This window comes from Macaca nemestrina, chromosome 14, assembly GCF_043159975.1.
Source record: "Macaca nemestrina isolate mMacNem1 chromosome 14, mMacNem.hap1, whole genome shotgun sequence".
Classification (NCBI taxonomy): Eukaryota; Metazoa; Chordata; class Mammalia; order Primates; family Cercopithecidae; genus Macaca; species Macaca nemestrina.
This window is the reverse complement of record NC_092138.1, coordinates 25,936,286-25,949,073: the sequence shown is the minus strand read 5'-3', so window position 1 is coordinate 25,949,073 and position 12,788 is coordinate 25,936,286. Positions and strand designations below refer to the sequence as shown.

The 12,788-nt window shown below is 46.3% G+C and overlaps 1 long non-coding RNA gene across 1 annotated transcript; it reads right to left on the bottom strand.

Moving 5' to 3' along the window:
- Positions 1–3,926: 3,926 nt before the first annotated feature.
- LOC139358109 (uncharacterized) lies at positions 3,927–12,077 on the bottom strand. The gene is made up of 3 exons (XR_011612452.1): positions 11,978–12,077; positions 8,954–9,066; positions 3,927–4,323 (listed from the first exon to the last, which is right to left on the bottom strand). It is a non-coding gene; the product is annotated as an uncharacterized lncRNA (long non-coding RNA).
- Between the last annotated feature and the right edge of the window lie 711 nt (positions 12,078–12,788).

Here is a 12,788-nt window from a genome sequence, read left to right as displayed (position 1 = left end):
GGAAGAGGGAAACTCTTGCATCTGGTGCACAGATGGTTTGGCTTAGGATATGAAGGGAAGGAGAAAATGCACAGTTGCCACATTATAGTCTCATTCAGTATTGACCTTAAGGACAGAGTGTAGGGGAAATCCTCTCAGCAGACAGAGCTGCAACCGGTACACTTGGTTGTTCACTTTGTATGGAAGGAGTGGTCCGAGATACAGATATGCATAGAATTCCGGCTAGGGGAGGATGGCATGGTTTGTTGACCAGGGGTGTGAAACTAGCAATATTAGAAGATTGGTGACATGTGGATTGCTATAGTCTAGATGTTTGTGTCTCCTCAATATTCACATGTTAAAATCTAACCTCCAAGGTCATGGTATGAGAAGGTGGCCTTTGGGAAGTGATTAGGTAATGAAGGGGATTGGTGCCTTTATAAAAGAGACCCCAGAGAACTAGCAAGCTCTTTCTATCATGTGAGATGTGAGGACGCAGTAAGAAGCCAACATCTGTGAACCAGACAGCAAGCCCTCACAAGAAACGAGTTCCTGGGTTAGGTGTTTCCCATAAGGTACTTTTTTTTTTTTTTTTTTTTTTTGAGATAGAGTCTCATAGCGTCTGACTCTGTTGCCCAGGCTGGAGTACAGTGGCATAATCTCGGCTCACTGCAACCTCCACCTCCCAGGTTCAAGCAATCCTCCCAACTCAGCCTCCCAAGTAGCCAGGATTACAAGCATGCACCACCATGCCTGGCTAATTTTTTTTATTATTTATTTATTTATTTATTTATTTATTTATTTGAGATGGAGTCTCGCTCTGTTGCCCAGGCTGGAGTGCAGTGGCACGATCTCAGCTCACTGCAAGCTCCGCCTCCTGGGTTCACGCCATTCCCCTGCTTCAGACTCCGGAGTAGCTGGGACTATAGGCGCCTGCCACCACGCCCGGCTAATTTTTTTTGTATTTTAATAGACACGGGGTTTCACTGTGTTAGCCAGGATGGTCTCGATCTCCTGACCTCGTGATCCGCCTGCCTCGGCCTCCCAAAGTGCTGGGATTACAGGTGTGAGCCACCGCACCTGGCTTATTTTATTTTTAGTAGACAGGGGGTTTCACCATGTTGGCCAGGCTGGTCTCCAACTCCTGACCTCAAGTGATCCGCCCGCTTTGGTCTCCCAAAGTGTTGGGATTACAGGCGTGAGCCAACGCATCTGGCCTTCCATAAGGCATTTTATTTAATTTCAGAACAATTACATGAGTAAATATTACAATCACAACAATGTCGATGAGAGAAGTTAGGTAACTTGCCAAGCTAGTCAGCTGGGTGGCTAGGATAGAATCCAGCTGTGGTCCTCAACAGTGCAAACATAATTCCCACTTGTTTTTTGAACTTAAGAGCTATGTAACCTACTGGGTCAGGTGAATTTACTAGGCCTCAGGAATCATCTTCCCTCATCTTCACTCCTTATTTTTTATCCTACATTTTACACTTTGTCCTCGTCAGTCAGACTGCAAACCTCCTTCACAGGCCCTGTTATTGAGTAGCTAGGACTACAGGTGCTCACCACCATGCCCAGCTAAATTACCTTTTTTTGGTAGAGATGGGATCTCGCTATGTTGCCCAGGCTGGTCTCAAACTCCTGGGCTCAAGCGATCCTCCCGCCTCAGCCTCCCAAAGTGCTGGGATTACAGGGTTTAAAGAGACAGTAAGTAGAACATCTTGGTCTGACAGGTCCAGGAAAAGAGCTTGGACTCTAGAGTGCCGTTACCATGGTTGACCACCAGATGGCAGAGGCACTCAAGGAATCGCGGCGAGAAGACAAAGGACGTGCTGAAGGCCTTAGGGGAAGCCTCAGGCCTTCTCAGCAGGGAGGGCCAGTTGTTCAAGTAAATGTAATTCAGACAGCTGGAATATGGGATGCGCTGGTGAGATCCAAACAGACCCACTTTGGTTCTACCAGAAGGAGAAATAGAGAGTGTGAGCTGGAGATGGAGATTGGATCATTGCAGCAGAACGTTTCAAAGGCTCAAGATCAAAACACAATATAAATAAGCTGGGGAACAGCTGGATGTGCCTGCAGGCAGGACGAGAACGAGAATGGGTGACTGGCATTCGAAGGCGAGGATGAGCTGTGAGTGAAATTCAGGGTAGGCTGAGCATCCAGAAGGGAGTTAACCTCGGTTATGCCTGGGACCATCTGACCCATAGATGACCCTGTAGTGGACTGTATTTCATAGAAATGGCCCTAAACGGCCGGGCGCGGTGGCTCAAGCCTGTAATCCCAGCACTTTGGGAGGCCGAGACGGGCGGATCACGAGGTCAGGAGATCGAGACCATCCTGGCTAACACGGTGAAACCCCGTCTCTACTAAAAAATACAAAAAACTAGCCGGGGGAGGTGGCGGGTGCCTGTAGTCCCAGCTACTCGGGAGGCTGAGGCAGGAGAATGGTCTAAACCCGGGAGGCGGAGCTTGCAGTGAGCTGAGATCCGGCCACTGCACTCCAGCCTGGGCGGCAGAGCAAGACTCTGTCTCAAAAAAAAAAAAAAAAAAAGAAATGGCCCTAAACACATTTTGGGTCCTGTGTTTCCCCAGAAGCTTAGTACCTCCCCGACAAGAGGTAGAGTCTAAGTACTCCCTCTGTGAACCTGGGCAGGACTTCCTGACTGCCTCAGCTAACAGCACAGTGAAAGTCACGTGTATGACTTTCAAGACTCAGTCACAAAGATGGTGCTGTTTCTGTTACAGCTTCCTCTCTCTCAGGACCCTCACTTTAAAACCCGGAGCTACCATGCGAGGAGCCAGGCTACCTTGAAACTGCCCTATTAGAAACCATGTGGAAGGATCACGTGTGTTGGGGCTCAGAAAATAATACCCCAAAATGGAGACCTCGGAAGCGGAAGTTTTTCTCTGACACTCTCCTGCCCTCCTCTCTCTCAGTCACAGTCTCCCCTGAGGCCAGCCACGGAAACCAGCATCCCTCCTCCCCAACATGGGTTACAGCAGCGCTCCCCAATCTTTTGGGGACCAGGGACCGGGACTGGTTTCACGGAAGACAATTTTCCCACGGAGTGAGGTGGGGATGGCTTCAGGATGAAACTGTTCCATCTCAGACCATCAGGCATTATGCAGATTCTCACAAGGAACACGCAACCTAGATCCCTCCCACGTGCAGTTCACAGTAGGGTTCAGGCTCCTGTGACGATCTAATGCCACTGCTGATCTGACAAGAGGCAGAGCTCAGGCACTAATGCCTGCTCACCCATGCTCCCCTCCTGCTGTACGACCGGGTTCCTAACAGACCACGGACCAGTACCGGTCAGTAGCCCTGGTGTTGGGGACCCCTGGGTTATATGAAACCAGAACTCCTTTTCCCTAAAGCTAGTCATAAAACCTAAAAATATTACTCTAATTTCCCCCTCTGCCTTTCTGTATAAAAACTGGCCATAAAGAATTTATTTGGCTTATCTTGTTTGACTCTTGGTCATCAGACCCCCATTTCAGAGACGATCCTGACCCATATCCAGAAGGAAAGAATACTGCACGGAGAAGCCAAGAAGAATCTAGACAGACAGGCCTTACTCAGTGTATCAGCATTAGATCATTCCATTTTTGTCCAATCGTATTTCTGCATAGTCCATACTGTATTGGACCTAAGCAATAAAATGGACAATGTCCCCTGTATTTTTGAATCTTCATTCTAAAGGCTCCCACTGTAATAATAATCCTGTACATAAAATAGTATGTATATGATTACAAAGGAATATAAAATATTTTTAAAAGCTACAATACATGTGCTTCTTTAATAATGTATTAAATAAGATAAAGTGTTGCCTATAATAACTACTGTAGCTTTCAAGTGTTGGTGAGCTTAAATGATATTTGGAGGTATCTGCACGACTGTGATAAAACAAACATTGCTATTTTTTTGATAACAAAGTCACAGGTACTTCTAATGTTTTTATGACTTGCTGCTTTTGTTCATTATGGAAGGAAAGCTAAATTTCAGTTACAGATGAGTGAAAATAAAGGAATAGTATTTTTTTTTTTTCCCATCCAAGTTCATGGACAACTTCCCCTACATTCCCCAACTCTCACTGTTGAGAACCATGGGAAGCAGGTGCTTGCAAGGATCTCAGGGATTATTAACCAAATCTGTCTTTTGCAGATGGTGGAAGGGAAGGGAGTGACATTTGGTCCTTGCCCAAGGTCACATGGCTCTTTGGTGGCAAGGCATTTTCCTAGGTGTTCCTCTGCTCCTTTCCATGGTCTGTCTTTCATTCTCCTTCCAGTACATCTGTCCGCTTCTCTCTTTCTCCATGGCGTTTTCGTCTGTGACTCTTCCTAGTCATAAAATGAAATGGAGATCTTGAAAACCAAAGCCGTGTGTACACTCACTGCTTTCTCATTCTGACCCACAATTCCAGAGTTTTTTTAATTGGGCCTCATTGTTCTCATTTACATCCTGTGATTTTTCACATGAGCCCTCTACTTAGATCATAAATTCATGTACATTCCTACATCTCACCCCAAGAACACGCTGCACTCTTGGTGGTGCACTCTTTTCTTTTTTCCATGTATCTACATTAGCGTCTCTTCCACGTGAGGTCTGAGCACTACTTTTAGCAGAATCACCTGGCCCTCTGCCCAGACTCATGACTACATGGGGGTGGGTGTTGAAAACTTGCATTTTATTAAGCTTCACTGACTGGTCTAATGGCTCTGAATGCTTGTGAGACACAGACCTGAGTCCCGCCCTTCCTGAAGGGCCACACTAGTTCCACAGACACAGTATGGCCTCTTCTTTTTTTTTTTTTTTTTTTGAGACGGAGTCTCGCTCTGTCGCCCAGGCTGGAGTGCAGTGGCGCGGTCTCGGCTCACTGCAAGCTCTGCCTCCCGGGTTCACGCCATTCTCCTGCCTCAGCCTCCCGAGTAGCTGGGACTACAGGCGCCCGCCACCACGCCCGGCTAATTTTTTGTATTTTTAGTAGATACGGGGTTTCACCGGGTTAGCCAGGATGGTCTTGATCTCCTGACCTCGTGATCTACCCGCCTTGGCCTCCCAAAGTGCTGGGATTACAGGCACGAACCGTCATGCCCAGCCAATATAGCCTCTTCTAACTGCAAGAGCCCCATTTTCCCTGGAGACTCCCACTTTTAGTATTGCTGCTTCTCGTATCCTATCCTGTTTGCATGATTCAAACGTTAAAGCCAAGAGGAAGAAGGAAGAGAATGAGGTGATGAATACTGGTCATGTACCGGATACTCTGCAAGGCTCAGTGACGTAGACACTGTTGACCATGTTTTACGAGTAAGAAAATTAAAGTTTAAAAAGTTGGGTAATGTGTTCAGGGTCACACAGTTAATAAACGGTGGAATTAAACTGCTAGCCTTGGTGTTTTTTTCTGTTTTTGCTCCAATGCTTCTTTTCTCATGACACAGACTTTATTCAACATAGTCTCAGGGTTGATACATAGTATCTTTGCATTTGCTGTGTCTCAAAATATGTTCCTTTTTTTTTTTTTTGCAGTCATCTGGAATTGATCCTTCACAGATTCCTTTCTCATTTTCTACCCACTCCCTTTAATGTATGGCCTTCTAAAAGTTCTGCCATGATCTCTTCTCTTTTCTCACTCTTCATACTAACCTCATTTTTTGCACCTATATTACAGATGCCTGAATCTATCTCAAGCCAGGATTTCCCTGTTGAGCTTCAAACCCATATGCCCAAATGCCTAGTGTCAGTTCCACAGGGACTAAAATCCAACCAGCCGGACTTTGTTCCTTGGCCTCACTTCCAGGTATCTTTTCTTATCAAGCACTTCAGCTGCTGTGGCAGATTCTGTGGGAAGCCTCGTTCAACATGTCCTCCAGCCTGTATTTAGTGGACCTTCCCAGTGCAGTGGCTACCACGATCCTTTTGTATTGTACCCGTTAATTTCTCAGGACCCCAGGGCTTAGTCCTAATCCCTCTTTCCTTCTACACTCATTCCTTAGGTGGTCTCATTGAGTTTAAAGGCATTTTCAAGCATAAATTTGCTGATGGATCTCAAATGTTTCTCTCTCCAGCCGGATCTCTCCCCTGGGCTTCAAACTTGGATATATTGTCACACATTAGCCATCTTCATATGAGTGTCTAATCAGTGCTGCACACTCAGGATGTCCAAAGAGAACACTGAGGTCCCTGCTGCCTGCTGTGCTCACCTTGCATGTGGTGCTTGACTGATCCTCCCACCCCTTTCAGGTTTCTACTCAGAGACACCTTGCTGTGCCCACCTGTCTCAAACAGACACCCACCATCACCCTAACCCACTTAATTTTATTTCCATAACATTCGCTTTCTGAAATTAGGCGATTTATGGTTTCTTGTCTCATTCTTCCACTGTAAGGTTTCTGAGAGCAAGGACATGTTCACTGCTCTCTCGCTGGTACCTAGCAGGGTTCTTGTACATACGAAGTGCAAGCAGTGTTTCTTACTTTCTGATGCTCACTGACACTTTTCTAGCACAGGCCATTATTTCTCACCTGGCTTGCTGCAAAAGTCTAAATGCTCCCTTTGTCTCCAGTTCCAATTATTTTCCAAGCTGAAGCCCATGTGATCTTTTGAAAACACAGAGCTGTTTGTCTGCTGCCCTTTTCAAACCTTTCAGGGAGGTTCTGTCTTAGTTTGGTTGGACCTTCTGTCTCAAGCAACAGAAACGCAGCTTGCTCAGGCAATGTGAATTTTCTTTTTCAGCTCAGCATGGCTTTGGTCTCTCCATCTGGTCACCAGACATGCCACGATTCTCTTGTACCTCAAAGGCCCTGGCGTACGTGGACCTCTCTGTTTAGAAGCTGTATTAATCAGGGTTCTCCAGGGAGGTAGGACCAATAGATGTATGTGCATATATAGAGAGAGGGAGAGATATTTATTCTAAGGACTTGGCTCACATGATTGTGGAGGATGGGAAGTCCAAAGTCTGCAGGGTAGGCAGGCGGGTTGGAGATGCAGATAAGCACTGCAGTTTGAGTCTGAAGGCAGTCCGCTGGCAGAATTTCTTCTTCCTCAGGGAGGTCAGTCATTTTTCTCTTAAGGCTTTCAACTGAATGAGGTCTCCCACGTTATGGTGGGTAATTGGCTTTACTCAAAGTCTATTCATTTAAATGTTAATCTCATCTAAAAAATATCTTCATAGAGACATCTAGAATAATGTTTGACCAGATACCTGGATATTGTGGCCTAGTCAAGTTGACACATCAGAAAACCTTTTCCCTCCAACCTCCCAACTCTTCTGGTTAATTTCTTTCAGATATTGGCTTAGATGCCTCCTTTGAGAGCCTTTTATGACAACATGGGGGTAGGTACCTCTCTCTCTTTTTTTTTTTTTTGAGATGAAGTTTCACTCTTGTTGCCCAGGCTGGAGTGCAGTGGCACCAGCTCAGCTCACTGCAACCCCCACCTCCCGGGTTCAAGCGATTCTCCTGCCTCAACCTCTTGAGTAGTTGGGATTACAGGCATGCACCACCATGCCCGGCTAAGTTTTGTATTTTTAGTAGAGACGAAGTTTTACCATTTGGTCAGACTGGTCTTGAACTCCTGACCTCAAGTGATCCACCTGCCTCGGCCTCCCAAAGTGTTAGGATTACAGGTGTGAGCCACCCCCCTTTTAAATAGTTTTACCAGCTTCTTAGTCCTTTTAGTCTTTTCTTCCTGTTCTCTCTTTTGAGCCCCATGGACTCCCTGTACTTATTCATGGCACAGATTTATTTTACCATATTACAAAACGCCACTTTTTGTGGTCTTGTTGCCCACACCAGAAGCTTACTTCGTGAACATCTAAATTGTTCACTATTGTATCCTCCTCACCTCCATAGCACCTGACATGTAAGAACTGCTGAATAAATATTCATTGAATGAATGACTCCTATGTGCTTCAAATTTTTCCCATCATTGCCTACTTCTTTCTCTCCTCTCTCCGTAATCAGAGCTGTAACTAGAGCTCTGAAATTTACAGTGTGCCAGTTTTTTATTTCTTTTTCTTTTTCTTTTTTTTTTTTTTTGAGACAGAGTCTAGCTCTGTCGCCGAGGCTGGAATGCAGAGGCACGATCTCGGCTCACTGCAACCTCCACCTCCCAGGCTCAAGCAATTCTCCTGCCTCAGCCTCCCCAGTTGCTAGGATTACAGGTGCACGCCACCATACCAGCTAATTTTTGTATTTTAGTAGAGATGGGGTTTCACCATGTTGGCCAGGCTGGTCTCAGTGTGGCCAGTTTTTAAAATGATCGTGCAACTAATTCAATAGCACAAACATGTAGTATCACTAAATTTAACAGCTAGTAAGTGAGAATAACTAGTTAAAATAGGAAGCTACCAGATGGAAAGGATTATCAATAGCACCCATATGCAAGCTGAGACACGAATCATAAAGTCAATTTGATGGCCATGTTTTATGCTTGCCCTGGCACTGAAATTGCTAGTTACAGCTGGACACTCCATTGTACACAGTACTTTCTGGTGGCTGATCTATTAACTTCATTCAGTGTGTGGGGGGAAGGAAGGTGGAAAATATACTCACACCAGGAAGTTACATGTAGGACAGAAGATAGATCTGCCTTTTTTTTTTTTTTTTTGAGATAAGAGTCTCACTCTGTCACCCAGGCGGGAGTGCAGTGGTGTGATCTTGGCTCACTGCCACCTCCGCCTCCCAGGTTCAAGTGATTCTTCTGCCTCAGCCTCCCAAGTAGCTGGGACTACAGGGGCTCGCCACCACGCTGACTAATTTTTGTATTTTAAATAGAGACGGGGTTTCACCATATTGGCCAGGTTGGTCTCAAACTCGTGACCTCCTGATCTGCCTGCCTCAACCTCCCAAAGTGTTGGGATTACAGGTGTGAGCTGCCTTGCCCAGCCTAGACCTGCCTTTTTGTATTTGTTCTGCTAATTGGAGAATTAAGATTTGAGGTTCAGCCAAAGGAAGACACAGCATGACTTACAGGTGCTGATCTGCATGGGTCAGTGAAATGTGCGAGATAATATGTGTCCATCAACAGGTACAGCCACCGCCAATGCCTCCACTTCTAGGATTTGCAGCCCCATGGAGCAGCCGCTGGCAGAGAGAGAGGGGAGGACTTTAAACAGTCCGTCCTGGGATGGCCCCACATCTCCTCAAAGATGGGGCTGTTTTGCTATGTTGCCAACATCATACATCAGCTAGCACTTTTAGCCATAAAGATATTAGCATATGAAGTCCTTCACTGCAGAAAATCAAGAAAAGATGGCTCCCTGTTTACTTAGCTTGCAACCTTCAGCTTTTCAGACTTTTTGCCATGATTATCTAACTGAATATTTCTTTCTGTCCAGAGTCCTCACTTAGACACAGAATCATTTGTGGAGCTCTGGGGTCAATCATCAACCATCCTATTATTACAGTAGGTAGTCAGGCAGACATGAGCAGGGCAGGAGAGGGCCCCCCCACCCCCTACCAGGAATGCCAGGTGACCATCAGGTGATGGTCAGGTGGTTGTTAACTGTTGCGCTAAAGTACTAATTGGTTGCACCTGGCACCAGGGAACGGCATTCTTCCAACAGATAGAAAAACCTGAAACTGGTAAAACCTGAAACTGGTGATTAGCTTCCTGATGAGATCTCAGGAGCTGGGTGAGTGGGCTCTGGCATGTGCACTAAGAGGCAAAATGGTGATCTTTTTGGTATGTGACCTTCCTCTAGGAGCATTTGACTGGTAACGGACGAAGGTCTCAAGTGAGCATGTGCAAACTCCAGTACTGTGCATGTGGCCCCTTGCAAGTGTAGCAGACCCCTGAACACTGCGCATGCACACAGCTCACCCCGAGTGAAGAATAACAGGAGAAGTAATGCAAGGCCCTGGAAGTATGCCAACGTATAAAACCCCAAGTTAAAGGTCAAACCGTGCATTTAATCTCTCAAGTTACCCGCTTGGCCCTTTTCAAAGTGTACTTTACTTCTTTTCATTCCTACCCTAAAACTTTCTCTCTCTCTCTCTCTCTTTTTTTTTTCTTTTTTGAGACAGAGTCTCACTCTGTTGCCCAGGCTGGAGTGCAGTGGTGTGATCTGAGCTCATTGCACCCTCTGCCTCCCAGGCTCAAGCAATTCTCATGCCTCAACCTCCCAAGTAGCTGGGACTACAGGTGTATGCCACTGAACCCGGCTAACTTTTTAATTTTTAATAGAGGCAGAGTTTTGCCATGTTGGCCAGGCTGGTCTTGAACTCCTGGCCTCAAGTGATCCACCCACCTCTGCCTCTCAGAGTGCTGGGATTACAGGCGTGAGCTGCTGCACCCAGCCTGCCCTAAAACCTTTTCATAAACTTTCACTCCTGCTCTAAAACTTGTTTCGATCTCTCATTCTGCCTTATGACCCCCAGTCGAATTCTTTCTTCTGAGGAGGCAAGAACTGAGGTTGCTGCAGACCCATACAGATTTGCTGCTGGGAACATACTTTGGTGCCATGTTATTCAGATACATTCTGCTGCTAACCCTGTTTTCTTCTATTTCTTAGCTCTTGTGCTTCATTTTTTATTTTTGAGATAGAGTTTCGCTCCTGTTGCCCAGGCTGGAGTGCAGTGGCATGATCTCGGCTCACTGCAACCTCCACCTCCTGGATTCAAACAATTCTCCTGCCTCAGCCTCTCAAGTAGCTGGGATCACAGACACATGCCACCACACGTGGCTAATTTTTGTATTTTTAATGGAGATGGGGTTTCACCATGTTGGTCAGGCTGGTCTAGAACTCCTGACCTCAGGTGATCCACCCACCTTGGCCTCCCAAAGTGCTGGGATTACAGGCGTGAACCACCAAGCCTGGCCTCCTGTGCGTCCTTTAAAAGCCCCCATGTCTCATTTTTCAGAGGCCTGAAACATACACTGAAGAGTCAGAGTTGCAGCATCCCAGACACTGAGCTTCTTGGCCCCCCATGTGGTTCTCTCAAAGGCTGGCATTTGTGGAGGAGTGAGGATGACTGCAAGTTCCTCTCGGCCACCTGTCAGCTCTGGAAGCTTCAGATTCCTTATTAGTACAGTGGGATAGCCGGTAATGGCCATCTCAGTTGTAAAAAGTGTGCTTCTTAGAACTTCAGAAGACGTAACTGAGTGCTCGCAGGCAAATGTTACATCTCTCCTTTGCTAATAGAATCATTTCGGTCTCTTCCCTGCCACATCCTCCAGATGCCCCTAATGTATTGACTGCAGAGACATTTAAATGAATTAGGAGGCATTAACCACTGACATTTCTATTTCAGTTGCAGGAAAAATGTAATCAACAAGGAAGCCAACCTAGTATTCAGAGGATCAAGGGAGGCTCCTGGATCCACAGGCCCTTCGGGCTGATGTCTTATAAATAGATCACATTCAGGCTAATCTCATATCACGTTGTCTTTGGGTGTGAAGGACTTGAAAAAAATAAACTTGTTAGCTAAATAAATCTTGAATGGATAGGGGCTTGAGTGGGAGGTGTCAGCTGAAAAGATGTGATCGCATGTCTGTAGGCCATCTGTGTGTTTCGAGGGAAATTATGACTGAGAGGTTGTGAGAATGAAAGGAAGACCATATGACACCAAGGTGCCTCTCTTGAAATTAGATCCCACAAAAAGCCAGTATGGCCTGTGTTAACTTTGCGGGAGGAGAAATGCCACACCACCCATTGCATGACCAAGGCATTTCCCGAGGCTGCGGTAACAAATGACCACGTCTAAAGAAAGCAAAGTCATTAGCTTACAGTGCTGGAGGTCAGAAATCTGAAATGTGTCAGCAGGGCTGCATTCCCACTGGAAACTCTCAGGAAACTGCGCTTCCTTGCCTTTTCCAGCTTCTAGAGGCCGCCCAAATTCCTCGGCTGTGATACCCGCCCCGCCTCTTCAAAGTCAGCAGCATAGCACCTTCAAATCTGTGACCGCTGCCTCCATAAACACATCTCCTCTTTCTTGGGCTCTCTTCCATCCTTGTGATTATGTTGGACCTACCCAAATAAGCCAGGATAATTACCTAATCTCAAATCTTTAAGTACATCCACAAACTTCCTTTTGTCAGGCTCCAGGGACTAGAATGTGGACACCTTTGGGGGACCATCATTCAGTCTACCACACCAAAGTTGTCAGTTATTTTTGTTTCCGTGGTGACTGCTGGGTCAAACTGGCGGGTGGGTAAACTGCTTCTGTGATTGTCACTGCTCTGGAGGCTGGCATTTCTCCTCTGTTTTTCATCGATTCTACAGAGCTGGGTGTGAAATTGACTCCATAGTCACGTGGACTGTTCTTTTTGATAAACACAAAAATGAACCCTTCTGTGTTATTTTTAAAAATTTTATTTTATTATTATTTTTTTTTGAGATAGAGTCTCACTCTGTCGCCGAGGCTGGAATGGAGTGGCGCAATCTCGGCTCACTGCAAGCTCCGCCTCCTGGGTTCAGGCCATTCTCCTGCCTCAGCCTCCCGAGTAGCTGGGACCACAGGCACGTGCTACCACGCCTGGCTACTTTTTTGTGTGTTTTTAGTAGAGACGGGGTTTCACCGTGTTAGCCAGGATGGTCTCGATCTCCTGACCTCGTGATCTGCCCGCCTCGGCCTCCCAAAGTGCTGGGATTACAGGCATGAGCCCCCATGCCCCAGTGACCCTTCTGGCCTTAAAGTTTGAAACATTTGTTTTATCTGAGTTCCTTCCTCAGGAAAGGACCTTCAGACCTCTGAAAAAGGGTATCAAAGAACTGAAACTCACCAGATCACCAGGGTCCTGACAATGAGATGCCAGACCCCTCATTCATCATGACTGCTTATTTGCCCCTCCCTAGTTCCTGTTT